At 39.4% G+C, this 26,768-nt stretch overlaps 1 long non-coding RNA gene across 2 annotated transcripts; it reads left to right on the top strand.

Annotated features, from left to right (window-relative positions):
- Nucleotides 1-1,444: 1,444 nt before the first annotated feature.
- On the top strand, nucleotides 1,445-23,988 carry LOC147916042 (uncharacterized). Of its 2 annotated transcripts, none has more exons than XR_015553602.1 (3): nucleotides 1,445-2,322; nucleotides 18,776-18,871; nucleotides 21,099-23,988. It is a non-coding gene; the product is annotated as an uncharacterized LOC147916042 (long non-coding RNA). The 2 variants fall into 2 exon arrangements; XR_015553601.1 differs by having other exon boundaries at nucleotides 18,756-18,871.
- The last annotated feature ends 2,780 nt before the right edge of the window (nucleotides 23,989-26,768 follow it).

Here is a 26,768-nt window from a genome sequence, read left to right as displayed (position 1 = left end):
ACGTCCCGCCACATGAGCCCTGAGAATCCCACACTTCCAGCCACAAGGATTAACATTTTACTCCAGCCAATCATGACTTGCCTGTTCTCAATGATTAGACTTCCAAGGATTGCCTTATTTTTCTATGTGTTCAGCCATGAATTTTAAAATGTTTTGTTGTTTCTGATACTGGCTCAAGACAAAGTTGACATGAGGCAAGCCGTATTGTAGAAAAGAAACCCTGTTGTAACTTTGAAAGACCTCTGACTAACTAACCCAGCTGGATATGCACCCTCCAGGAGATCTAACTGCTCTGTAGATTTTACGACCCCTGCTTATGCATGTACCTTCCAGCTGCAATAAGATAACTTTGTTCTTTTGAGTTCCTTAGGAATGTGATGATCCCCAAACAGAGACTGTATGCAGATAGCCATCATCAGTGAAAACTGAAAGATCTGGTGTGGCGACTCCCAGTCTGTAACACCAGAAGGTCAACATTCCTAACCCCCTCTCCTATAACCCACTGGCCTATGTAACTGCTGTAAGATTTTGTGCCTCCTTAAAATGGTTCTTTCAGACATTAGTCAGCCATCTTCCTCCTTGCCAGCAAGCTGTAAAAAATTGCCCTTTCTCTGCCACCATCTTGCCTCTTGACGACTGGCTTTTGTCTTGCAGTGAGTAGATCGTGCCCTTGGTGCGGTAATGTTTTCATTTCCTGGCATCTTCGTGTCTCCTGTGCTGGGAGGGGTCCCCTAGCCTGCAGTTGCCGTGGTGCAGAGGGAACCCTCTCCGTCGCTTCAGGACGTGGTGTAATTCTTAACCAGCGTGGTCTCAAATGAAACACAAACCCAGACTTGGTGAGAGAGGCTTTATCTGAGAAGGTTATTTCAAGAAGAGGAGGAGGACTGCATGGCGACAGGGAAGATTCTCTGACCCGAGACCTTGAAGCGTCTCCTGCCCGGGCAGAAGAGGGCTGTTCTTTCTGAGGAGGAGTGAGCAGGGCTAGAAAGAACCATGTGGGCAGCAGACAAGCCTGACAGGCAGGAGATTAGAGAATGTTTTACACCTGGTCAGCCATCCCAGAGAAGCAGTTGGGGGTTGTGCTTCATTCCAATGCTGAGGGGAGGGCCAGGTTCGGGGGCCTGGGAGAGAAGAGAATCTTAGCCAAAGTTTGGTTAACAAGCATTTTGTTCCATAGATAAGTGGAGACAAAGCAGTTCAGCTAATCATTTTGGGGACAAAGAATGGGAATTTGGAGGGTCTGCATCTGGTCTTGTGGCTGGTGAACCAGGGGTCATCCGTGAGTCCTATCCAAGGACATGGGGAAGGTGCTCTTTGCAGTCAGCCCTTTCTTAGAACACAAAGTGGGGGATGCCTAACCTTCGCTGTTTTCCAGGAGCACAGGGCTGGAGCAGAGATCAGCATCGTCAGTAGTTACAGAAATAATTTTTGTCCAGGATGGATTTCATTCTGTGTCCAGAGTTTAATTTTTTACGAGTTCTCTATGTTACAATTTTGTTGAATTCTCATTTCAGTCCCTTATTACCAACCTCAGCAGCGTTTAGCCCATAATGGGTCCATAACCTTGCCAAGGGGTGGTTGGTCTCTGCAGGGTCATGCTGTGCTCACTGCAGAGGTGGAACGGGCCTCTGTCCTTGCTGGAAAGAACTCTTCTTGGTAGATCTAAACTGAAAATGGCACTTCCATTCAGTAGAACATGGGAGCCTTAGTGAAACCATTATAATCTCCTGGGAAACAGAGGCTTAAGGATTTTAATCACTTTATTTCTTGAATTATGTGGTTCGTGCCTGTATGCATATATCACAAACTCAATCTTTTTCAACTAAATTTTACAGCATTTTAAAAGTCCTGTATTTAAGAAACCCTTCAAATATTGTTGGAAATTAAAACTCTGGACCAAGTGTACTCCACCTAACTATTGCAGCCACCGGGGGCTAGCCTGGCCAGTGGGAGGCGGTATTCTCAGAGGAGAGACTGAGCGGGGTGACCCCTTCAGTCCACCACACAATCCGAGGCGGAGAAGAGTCGTTCCTGCGACATTCACTGCCACCTGTTGAGTAGAGGGCAGTTCACTCTCAGTGATTTAAAGCAAGAGGTATCTGCTGCTGTGAGCTCCCGGAAAGTTCTCCAGGTGTGTGCGCTGATGTGGACGCTTTCCCGGTTAACTCTGGTTCAGGACTTAACCTGTTAACCAGTCCTCGTTGTGGTCCTCTGACCTTGCTTCTAAGGGTCACCAACGGGGAGGACTCTTTTCAGGATCTACATCGTAATCACAATCTCCCTGGAGGTGCTAGGAGAGAAATTCCAGCTGGTTTGGCAAAGGTAAGTCGGAACAAAGCTAGAACAAATGGATATCCTGGTTATGTTTATTCTTACCCTTTGGGAAAAAACTGATTTCTGCTTGAATTCTTTTTTTAGCTGTTATTAAGAAAATAGACATGATATAAAATGTCTGACAAAGAAAAATCTCAGTGCACAACCTCAGCAGCTGAACGTGCAAAATGTTCTCACCTTCACTTTCCCTTCTAGTCTCTAAATGTTTACAAATTTTACTCACCTGCGGTCATAGTGGCGTAAAATTGTGTATCCTAAATTTTCTCTGAACAATACATCATAAGCACTTTTCTGTGTTTTTATTTAGTTGTCATAATTATAAGTTTAATGGCTGAGCAATATTTCAGTTTCTCAATACTGATAAATAAAATGTTAATATGGCTGTGAATAAAATAATGTTGTACCATAACAGACGCAATACAATGCTAAGCTTTAGACATTTAAAAAGTAAAATATTATTACCTGCATGGCTAACAATAGCTGGTTTGTCTCTACGCTAACAGACTTTGAAAGTCATTAAATATGTTAGATTAACCCAGTTTTTCTTGTTTCTGAATCCTTAACTTCTAGTCAGCAGACATAAACTCTGCATTGCATGGATCATGTTGCTGAGGTTATTCTATGAAAACAGAGACATGAGGCTCACTCTCCCTGTCGCTCTCTTTCTCCAGCCAGGTCCCCTGCATTCCCACAGTTTAAAGTTTATTTTAAACTTCATCCTTTCCCACGTTCTTGGTTTCTTTTAGATAACGTGCAGGTAATTATGAAAATAAATTCAGATCAAGGCTGCCTTTTGGAGGCATGGGTGCATCTCAGAACAGCCAAGGTCTGTAGAAGGAGGTATTCCTCCTCCGTCTGTGCTTGTTCTCAGGAAAAAGCAATATGATCATTTTAGAATAATTAGGGAGATAAAAATCCAAAATACTGAGTAAAAATTAGTCCTGCCAGTCTGTTGGTCGTTTTTTTGAGTTCCTCAAAATACACCCATCTGTATTTATGTCTTTTTCTGCCTTAATTTTGTTGTCAACTTCTTTGCAAGAATGCGGGTACAAGACTTGCCTCGGTTCAGATGAGGGTGTTTCTGACCTGACATGCGTGCTGTGACAGATGTGAGGAGGGAGGGGAGGGAGGCAGACTCTGCCCGTCAGAGCTCACAGTCCGTGAGGGAGACAGGCAGGAGAGGAGACTGTTACCGAGTAGGCTTCTGTTGGCTGTGGGAAACCTCTGGCCCCACAGCATCCAGGGCAGGAGGGAGGTGGTCTAGGCAGACGTCATGGAGGGCTGAGACCTAACTGAAACGTGGTTGAGTTCCAGTGTTAGTTCACTGAACAGTGTCACAGAGCTAGTTTCACCAAGTATCGCTCCTAACGCATCCTTGTGCTATTTTTCTAGACTCTCATAAGTGATGAGCAGGCAAGCAGCCTCTGTTTTGCACCAGCATAGTAATATCTTGCTTCCATTGCTTTCTCAGTAATTATCACACCACTGCCCAAGGGCAGGGTTTCTGTCTCTTTTATTCTCTGCCTTGAATGGTGTCTGGCACATTGTAGGTTTTCAATAAATACATGTTAATTGAATGAATAGATGATCCTGTTGCCATTTAACATAATGGATTCTTGTATTTAATTCTTGTATGAAGTGGTCTTAATATATATGCAGGTATAACATTTTAATATGGGAATTACAAGACTTTCGCAACTTCCATTTATTAAGCGGCATTTACCGCGTGTGGTCAGTTAGTACATGAAGGTCTGAGGGCACGATGACACAGCTCTGTCGTCTCAGGGAGCTTTGCTGTCTGGTAGGACATACGGAGATGGAATGGGCACAGAGAATGCATCCAAGGAAGGTTCAGCTAGAGTAGATGAGCCCCAGGGGACCTAGCACATGGCAGTCCTCAACAAACACATCACAGAGACTGCTTGGAACCAGAAGGTGTCCACGAAGTCCTTGGGCAGAGACTCCTGGATGAACAAGCTGTGGACGCCCAAGGGCTCCCACTTTTATGTTCCATGGTGCAAATAGTCTTTTGATGACCATGCTGGAAAGTGGCAAAACCTGAATAAAGTACCAGGGCTGGAACTTTATTGTACTAGTGCTACAGTACTATAGTACTAGTACTATAAAGTACTATTGGCTGGAATCTGAGCGGCCAGTTGTGTTGAAGCATGTTGACCAATGATGATCACCAGTTAAGTTGGAAATTTTGTGTGAAATAGTGATAACAATAATACTTCAGTCATGCTTACTGAGCATTTCCTATGTGCCCAGCACTCAGTGAGATCACTTACACGCATTATCTTATTTTATACTTATTTTAGAGATGAGAAACCTGAAATTCAGAGATGATAAGTCTCTTACATAAATCATAGCGCTGGTTGGCGGCAGAGCCAGATGGTCGAGCTCCAGGTCTCTCCTTTAACCACGATGCTCTGCAGTCTAATTACAGCATATCATGTTGACTTAAAATTTACCGGACCATACTTAAATTACTTCAAATGCAGGACCCGGAAGGGACACTGTAAAAAGGCCCCAGGCAGTAAGTGGTTGAGAAACACCGGTGAGAAGAGCTGGTTCCCGCAGCCTCAGAGCTAGTGGGAGTCTGTGTGGGTGTGGAACCAGCACACCCGCCCATTTTGGAGCTCCGTTCTGCCACTTACTTGTGTGTGAGGTTGGGCAGTAAACAGTTTCTTCATTACTAATATTTGCACAATAAAAGTATACTCGTTCAGTTGTGAGGATTAAATGAGAGACTGGTTTTGAAAGTACCTGGTAAACCATAAGGCCTGAAACACACATGTAATATTTTTATTTGATTTAAATGAAAGTATGGACATTTTTACACATTAAAGAAATAACATTTCTCACCATTTTTAACTAACATAAAATAATTATATGAGATTTAACATTTTTATTTTATTGTTGTTTTTTACTGAATTCTTTAATCACCTTCTAATATGACACAAGTCACATCCATTGATTCTGTGACCAATAGGGATTTTTGAGGCATCTGATGGAGAGGTCGGTCTATCAGAGACTGAATTGGCCCGCAGAATTGATCTGAAGTGGGCCTTAACTAAAGAGAAATGCCAGCTTTTCGAATGTGGAGACCAGATGATGTCTGGAGATAGGGCCCAGCAGGGAGATCTGATCAGGGAACAGGGTGTTCACAGCACGGCTTAGTCCAGACCAGAAAACAGACAGAAACCAAGCAAGACTGATTTCTTTTTGTTTCAAATTTATGCCAGAGTCTGGGTAGCTTTCCCAGAAATTCCATTTAATACCTGAGCCAACAGCCTAAGCACTGCAGGAAATCTTTAGGTGACCCTTGCTAAACTCGGCGAGAAGGACCCTTCAGGCTCCTTCCCTGGTTTCCACCTTCCAGCCTGTGCTGGTGGAGTCCCACGAGATCTTGTCTGAAGACAGACAGCTTTGTTTTCACTGCTATGATAATAAAACACAATTATGAAATAATGTAAACGTGCATGTAAAAACATACAGAAAAGCCAAATGCAACAGTGACGCAGCCAAGCACAGCGGTTTAGGCCTGACCCGAAGAACCGGAGTGGAGACGGCCTCACAGGCACAGGCACACAAGGCTAGAAACACGCAAACCTCTTCAAAACTCCTTATGCACAAAATTCAACTGCTGCTGTGTATTTTTTATTTTGGAATAATTTTAAACTTACAAAAAATTTGCAAAAAAGGTGCATAGATTTCCCACATAGCTTTCACCGTCTTCTTCTAATGTTAATATCTTATGTGCCCATAGTACAGTTACCAAGACTATTAACTAAACCACAGGCTTTGTCTGGATTTCACGTTTTTGCATCGATGTCTTTTGTCGTTCAAGGATCCAACCGAAGATCACATACCACATTTAGTTGTCGTATGTGGTCTTCCCCAGCATGTAACAGTTCCTCAGTCTCTCCACATCTTTCACGATGAGAAAGTACTTTTGGAGAGTTCTGGTAAGGTGATTTTTTTTTTGGTGAGGAAGATTAGCCCTGAGCTAACATCCGATGCCAATCCTCCTCTTTTTGCTGAGGAAGATTGGCCCTGGGCTAACATCCGTGCCCATCTTCCTCTACTTTATATGGGATGCTGCCACAGCATGGCTTGACAAGTGGTGCATTGGTGCTCGCCCGGGATCCAAACCTGCGAACCCTGGGCCACCGAAGTGGAGCGCCCGGACTTAACCACTGAGCCACTGGGCCGGCCCCACCCGTCAGGTGCTTTTGGAGAGTCCTGGCCAGATATTTTTGGAGAGTCTTGGTGAGGTACGTTTGGAGAGTCCTGGTCAGGTACTTTTGGAGAATATTAGTCAGGTGCTTTTGGAGAATATTGGTCAGGTGCTTTTGGAGAGTCCTGGCCAGATACTTTTGGAGAGTCCTGGTCAGGTACTTTTGGAGAGTCCTGGCCAGATACTTTTGGAGAGTCTTGGTGAGGTACTTTTGGAGAGTCCAGGTCAGGTACTTTTGGGGAGTACTGGCGAGGTGCTTTTGGAGAGTCCCAGTCAGGTACTTTGGGAAAGTTCTGGTGAGGTACTTCTGGAAAGTATTATTCAGGTGCTTTTGGAGAGTCCTGGCCAGATGCTTATGGAGAGCATTGTTCAGGTACTTTTGGACAGTCCCGGTCAGGAACTTTTGGAGAGTATTGGTCAGGTACTTTTGGAGAGTACTGGCGAGGTGCTTTTGGAAAGTCCCAGTCAGGTACTTTCAGAAAGTTCTGGTGAGGTACTTCTGGAGAGTACTTGTCAGATACTTTTGGAGAGTACTGGTGAGGTGCTTTTGGAGAATATTGATCAGGTGCTTTTGGAGAGTCCTGGTCAGGTACTTTTGGAGAGTACTGGTGAGGTATTTTTGGAGAATATTGGTCAGATGCTGTTGGAGAGTCCTGGTCAGGTACTTTTGGAGAGTATTGGTAAGGTATTTTTGGAAAGTTCTGGTGAGGTACTTCTGGAGAGTAGTATTCAGGTGCTTTTGGAGAGTCCAGGTCAGGTACTTTTGGAGAGTACTGGTGAGGTACTTTTGGAGAATATTGGTCAGGTGCTTTTGGAGAGTCCTGGCCAGATACTTTTGGAGAGTCCTGATCAGGTACTTTTAGAGAGTACTGGTCAGGTACCTTGTAGACTGTTCCTCAGTATCCTACTATTGATGATGTTAACCCTGATCACTTGGCTAAAGTACTATTACTCAGTTTCTCTACTGTGAGGTTACTATTTTTCCCTTTATAATCAATAAATATTTGGGGAGATACTTTGAAGCTATTTATGTGTCCTTTGCCTGCTAATTTTGCATCCAGAAGTGGATCTTTCAAGCAAGAATTATCATTGTGGTGTTCTCATGGCGACTTTATAGTTCCTTGATTCTTTCTACATTTATTAATTGGAATTCTTCTGTGAAGAAGAGCTTCCCTTCTCCCCCATTTATTTATTTATTCAATTATGCACATAAGTATGGACTCATGAATATTTTATTTTATGGGTTATAGTAGAATGTTTTCGTTATTTATTTTGTTGCTTAAATTATTCCAGCTTTGGTCACCAGGAGTTCTGTCAGGTGCACTCCTGTGCACTTTCCACATTTCCACAAGCTTCTTGAGCTCTTCCTTAGTTTTTGGCACCACAGATTCTCCAGGCTCATCTGTGTTTTCCCTGCCCCAGCTTGGAATCAGCCAATTCTCCAAGGAGCTCTGGTTCCTTTTATTGATATTTAGATGATATTTTAATGGTATTTAGAAACCAGGATCTGGGGGCTGAGTGCGCTCATGACAACTGGGGTGTCATTGCTTCTAGGCTGTCTCAGGGGACAGAGCTAGGAGAGGCATGTGTGTCGATGAACCCTGCATGCACACATTTCTGTGTCTGTCTGTATACATGTTAAAAGACCATGAGTTCATGTCGGTGCCTCTGACTCTAACCCAGAACCGATTGCCACTGCCCTACTTGCAGCTTCTTTTTCTGATGATGAGAAATCATTACCTACAACGTGTTTTCTTGTTCCTTCAACCCTAGTACACACATAAATCCATTTCATAATTACTATCCCACACCGCTAAAGAGAAATTTCCTAACTAGAGTATAGTACTTGTGTACAATTTTTAAAATTTTTTTGTACACAAAGAAATGGAAAGATATTCTGTGCTCTTGGATTGGAAGAATTAACATAGTTAAGATGTCCATGCTTCCTAAAGCAATCTATAGATTCAATGCAACCCCTATCAAAGTTCTAACAACATTTTTCACAGAAATAGAACAAAGAATCCTAAAATTTATATGGAACAACAAAAGACCCCAAATAGCCAAAAGAATCCTGAGAAAAAAGAACAAAGCTGGAGGTATCACAATCCCTGACTTCAAAATATACTACAAAGCTATAGTAACCAAAACAGCATGGTACTGACACGGAAACAGACACACAGATCAATGGAATAGAATTGAAAACCCAGAAATAAACCCACACATCTATGGACAGCTAATTTTTGACAAAGGAACCAAGAAGATACAATGGAGAAAGGAAAGTCTCTTCAACAAATGGTGCTGGGAAAACTGGACAGCCACACGCAAAAAAATGAAAGTAGACCATTACCTTACACCATACACAAAAATTAACTCAAAATGGATTAAAGACTTGAATGTAAGACTTGAAACCATGAAACTTCTAGAAGAAAACGTAGGCAGTATTCTCTTCAACATCGATCTTAGCAACATATTTTCAAATACCGTGTCTGACTGCGCAAGAGAAACAATAGAAAAAATAAACAAATGGGACTACATCAAACTAAAAAGCTTCTACACAGCAAAAGAAACCATCAACAAAATGAAAAGACAACCTAACGATTGAGAGAAGATATTTGCAAACCATATATCTGATAAGGGGTTAATCTCCAAAATACATAAAGAACTCATACAACTCAACAACAAAAAAACTAACAAACCAATTAAAAAATGGGCAAAAGACCTGAACAGATATATCTCCAAATAAGATATATGGACGGGCAACAGGCACATGAAAAGATGTTCAACATCATTAACTATCAGGGAAATGCCAATCAAAACTACAATGAGGTATTACCTCACGCCCGTCAGAATGGCTATAATTAACAAGACAGGAAACAACAAGTGTTAGAGAGGATGTGGAGAGAAGGGAACTCGCATACACTGCTGGTGGGAGTGCAAACTGGTGCAGCCACTGTGGAAAACAGTATGGAGATTCCTCAGAAAATTAAGGATAGAATTACCATATGATCCAGCTATTCCACTGTTGGATATTTATCCAAAGAACATGAAAACACCAATTTGTAAAGATACATGCACCCCTGTGTTCATTGCATCATTATTCACAACAGCCAAGACTTGGACGCAACCTCAGTGCCCATCAAGAGATGAATGAGTGAAGAAGATGTGGTATATATACACAATGGAATACTACTCAGCCATAAGAAACGATGAAGTCCAGCAATTTGTGACAACATGGATGGACATTGAGGGTATTATTCTAAGTGAAATAAGCCAGAGGGAGAAGGTCAAATACCATATGATCTCACTCATAAGTAGTAGATAAAAACAACAACAAACAAACAGAGAGAGACAGAGATTGGATTGGTGGTTACCAGAGGGGAAGAGTGGAGGGAGGAGGGCAAAAGGGATGATTAGGCACGTGTGTGTGGTGATGGATTATAATTAGTATTTGGGTGGTGAGCATGATGTAATCTACGCAGAAATAGAAGTATAATGATGTACACCTGAAATGTATACAATGTTATAAACCAATGTTACCAAAATAAAACAAACAAACAAACAAAATTTGTTTGTGTTTTCAGCCTTACACTACTCAGTCAAAATACTGTCAGTTACTTAGTTTGGCTCTTTTTCTACCCACTCCGTCAGTGGGGATTTGTCATTTATTGTAGTACAATTAGGTTCACTGTGTGGTTTTTCCTCTCATTTTATGTCACTTTTATGCTCTTTGATAACTGTTTGAAATTATGTTTTATTTACATGGTGGCTCTCCAAAGACTGCTGGTAAATTTAGTGGAAAACTGCTCTTTGGAGTGAATGTCAATATCATGGCCCTTTAGGTGTTCCTTTGGGTTCTTGTGTAATATAGAGGCATTTTCAAAAGTAATATGCAACAGAGAGTGGATCCCAGACAGGCCATTCCAAGTCAGACACAACCCGTCTTTTCCTGGTTGCACCCCGGAAATGCCTCTGACACCCACATCCACCTTTATCCATTTGGCATATTTCTTCAGTAATACCTTGATGTTCCATTAGTCATTTAACAACCTCAGCTTCAGTCACAGGGAGACAGGAAGGATAAAATCCCAGGGTAGGGAGTGTCAGGCTGGCCCACTTCTCTCGGGTCCCAACAGGGGAAAAGTGTATTTTGTGAAGGTGGCTTTCCTCTTGCTCAGCCCTGCACGGACATGCAGCCTTTCAGATCTCCAGGAATACGTGGGAGCTCGTCAAGGCTCTGTCTCACTCCCAGATTTTCCTTTCAGATGTTTGACTTGTCTATGTTCCCATAACTCCATCCCGCAGGCAGTGCAATGTGACCTCCCCTGATTGTCTGGGTGAGATCCTATTGTTTCCAGTGCTGGATTACGGGGTTTTTCTGGGGGCCTCCAGTGGCAGCCCAGCAGCCAGGGTCTGGGTGAGGACAGGATGGGAGTAGCGCAACATAAAAACACTCAGAAGCCTCTGTTTTTACCAAGGGTCAGTAGTTTTCCTGAATAAATGCTTCTCAGCCTGTTGGATGCCGCTGGTTAATTTTCAGAGTTCAGAAATGGTTGTTGTTGACAATTTTGTCAAGCTTTTCATTGCTTTTTGGAGAGTTTGCTGAGCTTCTTGCTCTGTCTTTTTGCTAATCCCCAGCCAATACAGTTTTTTTCCTCCTTGGCCTAAGATAGATGTTTCACTGAAGATTGACTATGAGTTAAGAGTATGGAAATTCTTAAATCACCATGTTCACTTTTTTAAACGATTCTTTTGCCACTTGTATTTATTCAGTTTGGGGAATGGCTGTGGGAGAGGGAGACAATGCTGACTCATATTTTTCCTAGTTGACTCACATTGTATTAGGTTTGGCCTTTTGCTATAGCTCATGAAGACAGTTGGATTCTGAACTGTCACTTCACGTGTCACTGAGCCAGGTTCATTTTGCCCACCACATGTTAGTATGGGGCAGAGGGTCAGGGTGGTCTGATTGTAAGGACAGATGAGTGGAGGTAAGGAGAGGGGAGGTAGCTGATGATCTGTGCAAGTGTGGTCAGGCTTTCTGGCTCTTCATAGAACCCGTTCACAAAATGGCGGTGTTAACGTGATCTGAGGGTGAAGTTTTTGGCTCCCTGATGTCAGGAGCTCACCTACTGGACACCTGCGCAGGCCCCATTGGTGGGCTGGTGGTCTTGACTGGCCTGAACGGGATAGGGGTCAACTCTTAGTTCCTGAAAAACAACACAGGCTTCTGTCACCATGGCGATCCCAGCCTCAGGGACATTATCTAAGGAATCCTGTGTGGTCAGGTAATATATGGCCTAAGCAGCACAGCTGACAGCCGGAGGGAGAATGACTAAAGGCTATAATTAGCAATGCCTAAAACACTTTAGTTACTAGCTGCCCAGTCATTAATGGCTGACTGTCCGCTGGTTTCACATGTGTGTAATCCCTGCCAAATTTGCTTAATCTGAGAATATGGTAATCAAGACATGTACAGTGAAACCCAACATACTAATGAAAATTTTGAGTAGGGAGAGGCCCAGGAAGGCCAATTCTTATTCTCATTTCCCATAACCTTAGTATTAGTCTGTAGCATTACATTTCTCAGATTGTGTTTACTTTATAAGTCCTCCAAATTTAATTGAAGTGAAATTAAGTCAATAATATGTTTTATTGATTGTACATAGCACCATCTGTTCTGTAACTTAGAGAAGATCAGTCAAACACGGAACCTGACTTTCAGATTCATCTATAATTCATTTTCATGGAATCTCTCTAAACAGTTTCACTGTAGCAACAACTTCTTCCTCCTGTGATGCTAGCTTTGAGAATCACGTGAATCCAGATATTTGCCGTATTTTCTTAAAAACAGGTGCCTAGATCTCCTAAGGTACTGTTTCTTAAATATCGATCGTTCATGTATAATTTCACAATTTTTTAACCACATTAGAGAACTATTCTTGCTGTTACTTAACACTTTTCAAAAGGAAATCTTGTATTGGTATCTTAAATGGAAAATTAGTGTCATTTGACATAAATAAAAAGTAGCAAATATTTACGTGTAAGCCTAAGTACCGAAAAGTGTCACTTTTTTTAATAAATAAAGAGAATTAAACATATCTAATGTACCTATTGGGTTTTACAAAATGAAAATTTAAAGATATTTCCCAAATGAGAAAAAATGGAGATTTATGAAGAGTTAGCAGCAAACAGATTTTGCGTAGATGTCATTTACTCTACAATAAAGATAAATTTGTTTCTATTTCAGAAGAGAAATTTTTCGGTTTTGATGTTAAGCCATTTTCCAAATATCAACTCATGTGTTTGAAAAATCACAATTATTTTACCACTTCTTCTTATTTCTCATTAATTTATAATCAAAGTTAAGAAAGTAACTATCTTTGTAAATACTTCTGTTTCCAAAAGGCTTCTAGAAAAATGGATGATACTGTGTTAAGCTATTTCATAATGTCTAGAAAGAGAACATAAAAGGTCTATTTTTCATTCACAACTGCCACCTGGTTTGAGAAAATACTTATGAAGGCCAAATTTGAAATGTTTCATGTGACTTTCTATAAAATTGAGAACATGGTCCCTGCTCTTAACATAATTGGCAATTTTCACTCTCATATCAAATCTTCAGCATAATTCCAGGGGCAAGGGTCTCTCTGTGTATATCAAAGTGAGTAGATTTTTATTACTGTGAAACAACTTCTCATCATAAAAACTGTCCGCATCCAGAATTGATCTTTCACATATGATGGTACAGATCTTAGGGTGTGCACAGAAATGAAGCTTAGAAAATATGCTTTTTTATTTTGTTTTATTCATACTTTATTCATACATACAAAATTCAGAACATAAGTAGCAGATGACTTAGTTACTGAAGTTTTGAAACATTTACCTGTATTCTTAAATGCACATGCCTATCGTTTATATCATCTATGTAATGTAGATTTTTTTTTTTTTTTGGTGAGGAAGATCAGCCCTGAGCTAACATCTGTTGCAATCCTCCTCTTTTTGCTGAGGAAGATTGGCCCTGGGTGAACATCTGTGCCCATCTTCCTCTACTCTGTATGTGGATCACCTGCCACAGCATGGCTTGATGAGCGGTGAGTAGGTCCGTGCCCGGGATCCGAACCTGCAAACCCTGGGCTGCTGAAACAGAACACCCGAACTTAACCACTACGCCACCAGACTGGACCCTATAATCTACGTAATACAGAGTTTTTAAAGACTACCTTTTGTCTTGTCCTAACTAAACTGATCTATAAAACAATGTGTTTGATGTGATATTTATATATTTTTTCTAATTCACATGAAAATATTGACACATCAAAGTTTGAATATGTCTATCCAGACTTCCAGGTTGAACATAAGTCAGCATTCTCCCATTCTCCTCTTGAAAATCACCAAGGAGCCACAAGGGCAATGAATTTTTTAAATTGATGACAACTCTCTTATCAGCAAAACAAGGGAAAGGTGGAGTCTGCAGACTCCGTAGGGATCTAAGGAACGTCAGATGCAGGGTGTGGGGAGAAACTCAGTGAGGAGGGAGCCTCAGGGCGGGTGTGGAGGAGCCGGACCGCCTCTTGAGGGGCAGGAGGATGCGCTGGAGGAGGGGCCCTGGGGAGGCCCGCTGAGCAACGAGTCCTCTTGCCAGCTGGTGTCACAAAGCAGAAGAGATGAGGTGACACGAGGAAGCAGAGACAAGCCCCACACGCAGAAAGCAGGGTCCTTCTGTGGTGGAAGGAAAGACAGAGCCGTTGTTTTGTGAAAACTACGTAAGGAACGATGTGGGTTTCTCCAACTTCACAGGAAACCATGGAAAACATTGGCCTGTGAAACCCCAACTCATCCAAAGATTAGGAACATGAAAGAAAATAGGAAATCGTAATAAGGAGGGAAGGAAAGAAACTGCAGAACTAATTAACATCCAAAACTGTTTCAAAAAATAAATATTGCAATTAAATATTTCATCAATCACAAAAATCAATGAAACAATTGCTGTTGTAAAAGAAGATCACAAAGCAGAAATGAAAACTTTAAGGAAGACATGGTGAGCCAGCAGAAGGTGGGGAGTGAGCTGGCGGACATGATAAAATGATTGGAGGAAAAGTCAGTGCATCTCCAAACGATCACAAACATAGAGGCAGCACCAGGGGTGCGGGACAGTGGGAAACTCATCAGAAAACACAGAAAATTTAAAAATGAAAACAAAGAAAACTAACAAAATAAAACTGAAAAAAGGGTTAAAAGACTGATTTCCAGCAGTAAGTTGGATTTCATACTCTTAGTGACCATGTCGATGAGAATACAGGAAAAAATCAAGGATATTTTCAAAGTGATGCTGAGCTGGCATAAACACGGGGAACGCAGAGGCTGCATCAAAGTGAGAGCAGGGATGGGGCGAGGTGGTGACACCTACACCACAGGGAACCCAGCCAGAAGGCTGAACTGGATACGAAATAGAGCAGAAACAGCAGAGGCCTGTCCTAGTGGGAAGACTAACAGGAGACTCCAATAATGTGAGGGTCCAGAGGACTCTGCGCTCCGAGTGAAATAAGAGAGAGGTGACCTCTGCACACAGACGGGGAGGAGACAGTCCTGCATCAGTTCACACACAGGGTGTGTGCTCATGGTCCAGGTTCACACTACTTTGTGGTCCAAACCCCTCAGTCAGGTTTTCCGGTGGAAGTGGTTCTGGGCTGCTAGAGCCCCTGGGTGACTAGCAGAAACAAATTTTCTCTGGAGATCTGCAACTTTAAGCCAAGACAGAAGTACAGTTGCCAGGAAATTGATCAGTTTCCCATCAAAAAACACAAAACAAACCAAGAAGCAAGGCAGTATGAATGAGAAACAGCCAAGAACTGTCTACAGATCACAGAACTGGACTTACGAGGGCTTCCAGAACTGGGATGATCAGACGTGAAATGTAAGGTAGTTATGGTCACAGAAATAAAGGGGAAGCTTGAAAATATAAGCAAGAACAAGAGACAATAAAGAAAGGAAGCATATTTGAAAATGGAACTAATAAATGTTCTGTAAATGAAAAATATAGTAGCTGAAATTACAACATGACGGATGCATTAAGCAGCAGGTTAGACACAACTGTAGATGAATCAGAAAACCAGAGGATATGTCTAAATAAATTATTCAAAGTACAGTCTAATGAGACAAAGAGATAGAAAATACAAAAGAGCTTAAGGGGTATGGTCAAAGTGAGAAGGTTTAGTGTGTGTTTAATGAGAGTTTCAAAGGAAAAAAAGAGAGAGAACGGGAACATAACAATATGTTAAGGAAGTGTGCTTAGAATTATTTTAGAATTGTTGAAACGGCAGCTCCCAGGTGAAGGGACCCCAGTGTATTCCTAGTATAATATAAGGAAAAGAATCAACACTGAAAAAAAAAAAAAAAGAATTTCGATCCATCTCTCTTGCCATGTACAAAAATGATCTCAAAATAGATCATAGACCTAAATTTAAAATCTAAAACTATAAAATGCTACAAGAAAACATAGGAGAAAATCTTCATGACCTATGTTAGGCAAAGACTTCTTAGATGAAACATCGAAAGCATAACCACACAGTAATGATAAAGTAGACTTCATCAAAATTAAAAACATCTGCTCTTTGAAATACACTGTTAAGAGAATGAAAATATAAGCCACAGACTAAGAAAATATTTGCAAATCATTTATCTTATTTTATCCAAAATATATGAAGTTTCAAAACTCAATAATAAGAAACAAACTAATATAAAAATGGAAAAAAATTGAATTGGACAGTTTATTCAAGAAGATACACAAATGGCAGATAAGCACATGGAAAGCTGCTCAACATCATTAGTTATTAGGGAAATAAAAATTGAAATGGAACCAATAAAATTAAAAGTAAATGACATAGAACTTCAAATTTATTAGAATGACTAAACTTGATAACACCAGCAACACCAGTGTTGCCCAGGGTGTGGAGGAGCTGGGACTCTCACATGCTACTGTTGGGAATGTAAAGTTGTACAGCCACCTCGAAAAACAGTTGACAGTCTCTTATCACTAAACCACACATCTTTCATTCCTGCATATTTACTCAAGAGAAATAAAGGATATGTCCACACAATGACTTGTACAAAAGTGTTTATAGCCCTTTTGTTTTATTTCAGTCAAAAACTAGGAAAAAATGTCTATGGTGAAAGGATAAAATTGTGATACATCCACACAGTGGAATACTACGCACTACTTGGCAATGAAGTGGAATAAACTACTGATACATGCAACAACATGGGTAAATCTCAAAAAAATTATGCTGATTATTGTACACCAGACCTGACCAAAAAAAGTTCATACTAATGATTCCATTTATATAAAATTATAGAAAATGCAAAAGTGGTCCATAGTGACAGGAGGCAGATGAGTGGTGGCCTGGAGATGAGGGGATCAGAAAGAGCAGGAGGGAGAGATTACAAAATTCATGAGAAAACTTCGGGGAATTATGTATTTATGTGATTTACGGATTCACATATGTCAAAATTTACCAACTTGTAGAGTTTTCTAACATCTTTCAATGTCTGCAGCCTCTATTTTATGTCTCCCTTTTCATCCTGATCCTATCTGTTTGGGCTGCCTTCTTTTAATTTTTTTAATCAGTTTTTGCCAGAGGTTTGTAAATTTTATTAGTCTTTTCAAAGAAACAAATTTTGGATTCTCTCTTCCTCTTTATTTTAAGTTTTTTTCTTTAAACTAATTTCTGCTCTCATATGTATGCTCTCCTTCCTTCTACAATTTTCAGGTTTTTTGATTCATCTCCTAATTTATTTTATTGGATGTTAGGTCATTAATTTTGAGATTTTCTTATTTTCTAATAGAAACATTTTAAGTATACATATATCTCCAAATACAACTTTAGCTGCAGCCACTGTATTTAATAAGTAGTGTTTTCATTGTTAAGTTCAGAATGCTTTCAAGTATATATTTTGGTTTACTCTTTGATCTGTGAGTTATTTCTTAATTTTCAAACGTATGGGTTTTTAATAATTCTCTTTTTTTAAATTATATTCTAACGTAGTTGTAATATGATTTACCAGCCCTTTGAAACTTCTGTAACCTACCTCATGACCCAGTTTGTTGTCACTGTTTAAAATTTATATGTCATTAAAAATAATGTGCATTCTGAAGTCATTGGTACTGTGTTTACTATAAGACTATTAGGTCAAGCTTTTAAATCATATCATTATAATCTTTTAAGTCTTATGTAATCTTATTCCTCATTTATCAGTTACTGAGGTAGTGTTATTAAAATATTCTAAGTCTGTAGGTTTGCTCACTATCTCCTACTCTATCTTTTCTTCCTTTATATATTTCATTAGTCATATAAAGATGTTATTCTTTTTATTTCTGGTTTTTTTAACTTTAAAGTTTATTTTGTCTGATATAAATATAACTACACCATCTTACTTTGCACAGTCTTCACGCATGTATATAACTTTCAATGCATTACGTTCAAATATACCATCTTCTTATATTTTAGATGTAGTTTGTGTAAACAACATAGAACTACATTTTTAAATATAGCATTAATTTAGTTTAAAATTTATATTTTAACTAGATCACTCAGTCCTGTTAAATTCGTTGCAATTACTGGAATATTTGAATATATACCATTTTATTTTGTGCTTTCTACATAGTTCATGTTTTCCATTTATTTCTTTCCTTGCTTCCTTTGTTTTCTGTGGAAAAATATTTTTCCTGTTTCACTTTTTATCACTTCACCAGTTTAGAAGTTATCGTTTATTTATTCATATGTATAGTTTTTCTTCTGGGATTTACACTAGAAACCACTACTATATACATAAATTCTCCAAGTCTAAAGTTACTCAAAATTTATCCCCTTGCGAATAAGAGCAAGCACATAGCCTCCCTCACAGCTTAGCTGAGTTTGCTGTCCCATGCATTCATTTCATCATTTTTAACCCCAATTTACAGTTATTATTTTAAAATAATGTTTGTTTACATTTATTCACCTATTTACCACTATACTTTCTCATCTTTCTTTTTTATACCTTTGACTTTCCAAGTTGGATCACTTTTTTGTCTGTGTGGAGTATTTGCCTTAGAATTTTTTTAATGAGAGTTGGTGGTAAATTTGCTCTGTTATGTTTTTGTTTGTTTATATAAAATGTGTTATTACTCTTTACTTATAAGGATATTCACCAAATACACAGATCTAACTCATCAGTTATTTCTCCGACCACACTGATGTCACCTGAGGTAAAATGTCTCATCATTACCACAGAAACAGCAGCTTCAGTCTTCTGAAGGTAATCAGCCTTTTAACTCTGGTCACGTAAAATCTCTTTGTCATTGGTGATCTACAGTTTTGCTATCATCTGTCTAATTGTTGGTTTCTTTGTTCCTGTGGTAGCATTTATGAATTTTTAGGCTTCCTGAATCTGTGGGTTGGGATATTTAATCAGTCTTTGAAAATACTCAACAACAGCTAATCAAATATTTCCTCTTCCCCATACCTTCCCAGTCTCGCCTCTCCTTCTGGAACTCCAATTACACATACGCTATGCATTTTCATTTATTTTATACCTCTATATATTTCCTTATATTTGTCATCTCTTTAGTTTCTTTGTCCTGAAATAGTTTCTTCAGATCTATGTTTCTAGTTGAATAATTTTATCCTCATCTAAGTCTAATCTACTGTTAAACCAGCCACTAAGTTTTTTATTTTAATTATGTGACTCCTTTCTAAAGGTATTGCACAGATTTGTTTCTAGTTCATCCCTGTACTTTATACACTGAACTCGTGGGGCAGAGAGGGGCAGTGTGACCATTAATTCCATCAAACTGATCAGTCCTGTGCTGTGTCTCTTGACCTCTTGGATCTTAAGGCAATGACAATGAAAGATCAAGTTCACCCATTTTGGCTAATAATCTAAAGATAAAGTATTCTAATTACCCTTCTGGGTTTCCTACTTTTAGTTAATTTTGGCTTCTGAGAATTCCTTATATTCTTGAGACCAGAAGAATTCATTTTAAAAGATTTTTGAAATACACTTTATTCAGTATTTTTTTCCAGCAGGAGTGTCAGAAGGGATATATATATCCTTAATGCAAGACACAAAAATATTCATTTTCTCTTGAGCTGATTTCAGTTAGGCTCACAACCCCTGCCACTCCACTCAAACTGCTGCCGTGGAAGCGGCCTGTGACCCCATTTGTTAAGTCTGATTTCTCGGTCCTCATGGCACTTGGCACATCTGTAGCGTTGATGCCAATGATGAGCCTTCATGGCCAAAATCCTCTCTAGTTTCCTTCCCGCTCCACGGCTGCTCCTTCACAGCCTCTCATGCAGGTGCCTTCTCTTCTCCTCTAGGACCAGCCCTTAGTCCTCTTCCCTGATCTTTCTGTCCTCAATCCCTAGCTGATTCCATCCAGTTTCACGGTTTTAAATATCATAGAAACAATAATGACTCCCAAATTTGAATCTTAAGCCACCAGACTCCAAATCACATACCAAAATGCCCACATGACCTTTGCCCTTGTTTGGCTGATTGGCACTGCATATTTGGCATGTCCAGAGTTAGCTTTCCAGTGTGTACACCCAGCCTTGCCTGTATCATTAGTGGCAAGCTTATCTCACAGACAACACACCTTGGGGCCAATCCATCAGCACATCTTATGATGTCTATACTCCGAAGAGGCTCAGAATCCGACCAGTGATCAGCATCTTGCTTGTTTCCCTCCTATCCCGTCCATTCTCCCTTAGAGTCTTTTCAACGCTGTAGCCAGGAAAATCCTCTGAAAAGGTAAATTGGGTGACAATACTTCTCTGCTCAAAACCTCAAAGGTTAGATCTCATTCAGAGTGAAACTCAAAATGTGTCAGCGGCCTGAAACCGCCCCCGAGTGCTCCCTCTGCCGCCTCTCTCGCCTCACCCCGCTCCCCACCACTCTCATCTCAGCACACAGCCCCTGGGGTTTCCGGGCTTCGTTCCTGCTGCTGCTCCCTTCACTTGGAATGCTCCTCGCCCACTCGGCGGCCTCGGTTCCCTCATGACCCCGCAGTTCTCCCTGCTTCCTCCTCTGATTTGTGTTTCTCCAAACCACTTTTCGGAATTGGATCTGCTATAGTTGTCCTTTAATATTTATTGTGTATATATTGTATATTTATATATTTATTTTTATCTTATAAATATTTTCTATTTTAAAAACATTTTAATATTTTTATGTTTATTTGTGTATATTTTATTGTGTGTCTTTCCTGAGAAGATTGAAGCTCCATGAAGAAATTTCTCTGTCTCCTTCGTCAACTCATGTATCCCCAGTACCCAAAAGGTGCTTGACACATAGTAGATGTTGCTACCAGAGTAGACATATAGTAGATACACAGTAGATACATAGTAGATACTGTTATCTCCCCTCAAAGAGGCCTCCCCACAGCTGAGCAGTACTCCTACCCCATCCCTGAACTCAGTTTTCTTTTCTTTATAGCATTTATCACTACCTAAAATTATTGTAGTTATTTTTTCTCTTTTAGGAACTGTGCTCCCCTCCATTGGGGGAGCCTCATTCACCCCAGTATTTCCAGGACTCCAGATGATACCAAATAAAATAGGTTGGTAAGCACAAGGCTTTTCATTATGCAATGAGAAGATTATTTACTGAATTTTCAATTTAGCTTTTAAAAGAAGTTTGTGCATTGCCTTCGCATGGAAAACAGTGTGCGCCTGGTGATAGGGAAGTTGAGTGACATCTGTGCCGTCCCAGGGAAGACGCAGGAGCTAACGCTGGGTGAACACTTAGAAAGCACCAGAAGCTGGACTTTTCTGCTCCCGCAGTCCTCCTCGGAGTCCTGTCAAGCAGATATTTTCAGAAGAGTCAGGAGGGATTTCTGAGCTGGTTTAGCAGGTAATTTGCCAGCACAGTGTGTGCTGGGCTGACCCCCCGAAGCCCACTGTGTGCCCACAACACACTCCAAAGCAAGTGAGGAACCTGACCGAAGGCCAATACTTACACTTCAAACTTCTGGAAGAGTGACCATCTAATAAACTCTCTGTGACAGTCAGATTTAAAATGTGCCCATTTTCAGGCAGAGTGATGGGACTTCTGGTGTGGAAGATACATCAGTGTCCAAGCTCTCGGATCAGCCGTTCTAACTATGTGGTGGAGAAGGGGCAAGCAGCTGGCTGCCTGGTTGACCAGTTCTCCTGACCGCTGTCTGTCTGTCTGTCTGTCTGTCTCTCTCTCTCTCCCCGCTAACTGACAGGCTGTCTGAGTCAGTTACTTTGTTGGAGAGGTTTTTGAGGAAATTCTGTGGCCTCGTTTTAACTTTCCTAGAAGCAGTGAGGTAAAAACACATTTAAACAATATTAAGACTGACCCGCAAAAGGAAGTGGCCTGTGATATTGGGAACCTTTTGTGGGTAGCTGTTAAAACTTATTGCGATCTTCCAAATGTCAGCAGCTCTGACAGCACACAACGCTGAGTCTCAAAAGCCCTAACCAACTCAATGTGACCTTGAATTAATTTGGTAACCAAATAAGCAGGAAATTGAGAATACTGAAATTGAGGAGAGAGCATTTGGAAAATGCGTATTTTGCACTATAGATGGCAAAGACAAAATTCAAAAGGTGTTTAGTGACTCTGGTGTTTTTTAAAAAGTATTTTTAATTCTAATTGAAACCCTTGATGAAGTTTCTGAATTGTGGATAATATTGAAGAAATAGTCTGAGCATTTTGGATGAGGAAAAATATTTTATCTTTTTTACGAAAGTTGACTATTAGTGAAGTCTAAAATGTAAAGCAAACACCTTATGATACATGAACAATGGCTGGAGAATTTAATTTACTTCCATTAAATATAGAATATTTCTATCAACTCAGAAGAATGCGTTTTAAGTTCCAGTTCTTTTTAAGAGTGTGCGGTCCTTGGCAAACTGCTTAATTTTCCTATACCTTGTCTCTATTTTCTCCTCAATTGAGAAATAAAAACTCACTCACTAATAGAGCATTTTCCTAGGCACTGGAAATGCAAAGTTGAACAAGACTTGTCCCCCCTCAAGGAGCTTCAATGAAGCGGGGCATGTGAGCAAATGCAATAAGGGTGTGGACAAGTTAGAGCAGGTGGACGCCAAATTTAAATACCCACAGAAATGATGGAGTGCCAAGATGTAAACTTAACAAGAAATATGCAAATCACATGTGGGAAAACTTTAAAACACTCCTAAAACAACAAAATTAGACTTGGGCAAATGGAAAGACATCCCTCATCCTTGCTTTGGACAAGTGAATGTCACAAGGATGCCAATTTTCCTTATGTGAATATAAGAATTTAACATAATCCCAATAAAAAATAATAAGTCTTTTTTCTGGAGATAGTCAAGTTGGTTTTAAAGTTTACATGTGAAAATAAACAAAAAGAACAGCTGGGAAACCTGCCAGGAAGGCAGTGAGAAGAATTGCTAGTCCTGCCAAATTTGAAACATACAGTCAAGTCTCATGATCCAGTTGGTGTGGTATGGGAAGGTGCACAGACAGACAGACCCCGGACACACAGAAAGTCCAGAGGCAGATCCAACTGTGAGAGGAGATGTAACACAGAGCAAGTCAGGGAAGACTCATTTTCTAGTCCGGGGGAGAGAGCTGGAGAGCCCTCAGAAGCAGCAGCTGGATCCACATCCCACATCTCGTGCTTTGAATAGACGCCATGTGGGTCAGAATTCCAATGTAAAAATCATTCTCTATGAGTACTAAATTTTTTTAAAAGGATAAATTTCCTTATAATCTGGGAGTAGGGAAAGCCCCATAAATTCAACTACATAAAAATACAGGTGTTTTTGAACAGAAGAAAACATTGTAGAAAACCCCAAAAAACAATGACAACTGGGAGAAAATATTTGTAACATATCACATAAAAAGGGCTCATCTCCCTAATATGTAAAGAACTCTCAAGAACTTGGGAAGAAATAAAAAGAAAAACTATAACAATGGGCAAAACAAACAAGTTACATATATGGTTATAAAAACTGATCCTCAAATAAAGAGGAAAATGCTCATCTTCACCCATAATAGAAGAAAGGACCACCCTCTTAACCTTCCTGAAGCTTTAGAGTGGGGTCACTACCTGGCAGGCTAGTCACCCTCAGTTTTTATTTTTCAGAGAAAATAGTTAATCAACCTAAAGAAGCTTGCCTTCTCTGTGAGGGTTCTAACCCGAATCTTGCTAGGCCAGTCTTTTTAAGTCTTTGTGACTTCCAGGAGTGTTTCCTCATAAAGTCTTCAAAATGTTCCCGTTTTATTTATTTCTAGGTACTTAACTTTTTTGGTGGCTTTTTAAAATTGAGGTGTTCTTTTCATTACATATCCTAACTGGTTGTGTTTTGTAAATATGAAACCTATTAATTTCTAAATACAAGTTTGGAACCTCATTGTCATTATATTTCTTCAATATTTTTGGTATATTTTGTTGTTGTTTGTTTTGGTTGATTTGCTTGGATTTCCCAGAAATACAATCTTATAACCTGAAAATAAGGACTGTTTTATCTCCCCCTGCTCTTCATTTTTCTCTGTCTCTTATCTAATGCCATCAACCTCCAGGACAATGCTGAATAATAGTGGTGAGAGATACCTGCTTTCTAACATACTAGCAATGCTTTCTGTATTTCTCAGTGATGGAACAAGTTTATTTTATTTTGGTTGAGAAAGTATCCAGCCCATTTACTCCTATTTGTGTATGGTTATCAAAAATGGAGTTTGAATTTTGTCCATACTCCTCTTCAGAATGTTTGGGGATGATCTTATTTTTGTCCTTAGACCAATTAAGAGAATGAGTGGTATGAATGGATGTCCTAATATTAAACCAGCCTAGGACCCATACTGAGTCTTCATGCATTCCATCCTTGTGTTGCCAGGATTTGTGTATCAATATACATAAGTGAGATAGGACTATAGTTTTCTATTGTTATTAGTATTAGGTTTACATCATTCAAGTATTTGCAAGTTGTTCTTTTGCTATCTTCTGAGTCAATTTTGGTATTATAAAATTGACTTTTTTTCTACTTTTGAATTTAATTGCAAAGAGTTAAGCAACATAGTCATTTATCAATATTTTATTTAAAAGAGAGTTTGAAATATATCAAGCTCGTATGAATTTTTTTGTTTGCATTGTGGCCAGGAAATGTTATCTCTACTATTTCTTATTGTAGCAGAAATGATGTTTTCTATGTGGCATTAAAATATGGTGAACTTTTTGTACTGTTCCATGGATATTTGTTAAGAACAGGCATGTAATTTCAGAGTACAGTCTCAAAATAAATCAATTTGAATCATCTTATTAGGTTTATAGAATGTATATAGTTACATTTTGTCCCCTTGACCAGCCCTGCACTGAGATAGGTGGGTTTATCTCTCCTTTTCCATTTCTATTTTTGTCTATTTCTACTTTTATCCAATATAGTTTAGTGTGATGAATATTGACCCTTTGTTAACAGATCCATTGATAGGCATAGCATTGTCTTCATTTTAGATTCATTAGATTTAGTATCATGCTACGACATTCCCTTCTCAATCTTTACAGTCAATCTTCTCCCCTTGACACCTGGCAAATACTTATTTGTTCTCTATTTCTTTAATTTGCCTTTTGTAGAATTTTATTTAATTGGATTCATATAGCATGTGGTCTTTTGTGACTGATTCTGACACTTAGCAAGATGCTTTTGAGATACATACATGTTGTTGCTTGTATCAACAGTCCATTTCTTTTTATTGCTGAGTAGTTTTCCATGGCACAGATAGAGTACCATTTTTTACCTACTGAACAGAAGATGAACATTTGGATTGTTTCCAGTTTGGGGCTATTATGAATAAAGCTATTATGAACATCATACAAGACTTTGTGTGGACATATATTTTTATTTATCCTGGATAAATACCCAGGAAGAAAATCTCTGGGCTATATGGTAAAGGAGTATTTAACTTCCTATGAAGTTAAAACACCACATTGTTTTACAAAGTGACTGTACAATTTTGCATTCCCAACAGCAATGTATGAGACTTCTAGTTGCTCCACATCTTCACTAACACTTGATTTTAGCCATTCTAGAGGTTGTGTCGCAGTATCTCATTCTCAGTTTCCATTTGAGTTCCCTAATTGCTAAAGATATTGAGCATCTTTTCATGTTCTTATTAGGCATCTGTATATTTTCATTGGTGAAGTGGCTTTTCAAATCTTTTGTCTGGTTTTCAATTGGGTTGTTTGTCTTATTATGGAATTATAACAGTTCTCATCTACTTTTTAGATTTCTCTTTGTCTGTAGTATTTAGCAGCTTTATAATGATGTGCACATGTGTGGCTTCCTTTGTGTTTAGTCTGCTTGGAGTTCATAGTAATTCTTAAACCTATAACTTAATGTCTTTTTAAAGTTTTGGAGTATTCTCATCCATTCTCTCTTCATATATTGCTTCTGCCTGATTCTCTCTCTCCTTTTTGATGGGAACCTTAATTACTCATTTAGTATACTTTGTCTTATTCTATATATTCCTTTTGGCCTTTCCTGTATTTTTCAATCCTTTAAACTCTCTGTTTTAGACTGGATATATGTTTCTGACTTACCTTCAATTTAATGATTCTCTCTTTGGCTGTATCTAAATTACATTTATTATCTCCTTGGTTTATTTCTTTTTGAATTCCAAATTTTCCATCTAGTTTTCTCCTATAGTGTTAACTTTATGCTGAGATTCTTCACCTTATCTTTTCTTTGAATGTGTATATCATAGTTTGTTTATGACAATTCCATTGCAAATGAATGACTTGTACAAGTTTAAAAGTTTAAATTTTGTAAGCTTACAATCATGCAAGGCAAAAACATAGTGCTTAGGGACACACACATATATAATAGAAACAGAGAAATACATGGAACTAATAAACAGCAAAGTCAGGATGATGATTACCTTTGAGTCAGAAGGAGGGGGAGATTGGGAAGAGTTTGGGAAAAAGAACACACTCTGCTTTATTTCTTGCTGGGTGATAATATGTGAGTCTTCATTCTTCTTTTTCCATGGCTTAAGAATTGCATTATAAAAACGGTTAACACATGTGTGCAGACAATGTAAAGCTATGAAGAAGGCACAGCAGGAGAGAAAGCTGGAGAGTGAGAGTACTATTTTAAGGGGATCGTTTTGGCTGCTCTGCTGAAGAAAGGAATCCAAG

The sequence above is a fragment of the Ceratotherium simum genome, chromosome 11 (assembly GCF_057802395.1).
Source record: "Ceratotherium simum simum isolate JZ-2026a chromosome 11, ASM5780239v1, whole genome shotgun sequence".
Taxonomy (NCBI): Eukaryota; Metazoa; Chordata; class Mammalia; order Perissodactyla; family Rhinocerotidae; genus Ceratotherium; species Ceratotherium simum.
Note: the sequence above shows the minus strand (reverse complement) of the source record. Positions and strands in the feature narration are given on the sequence as shown.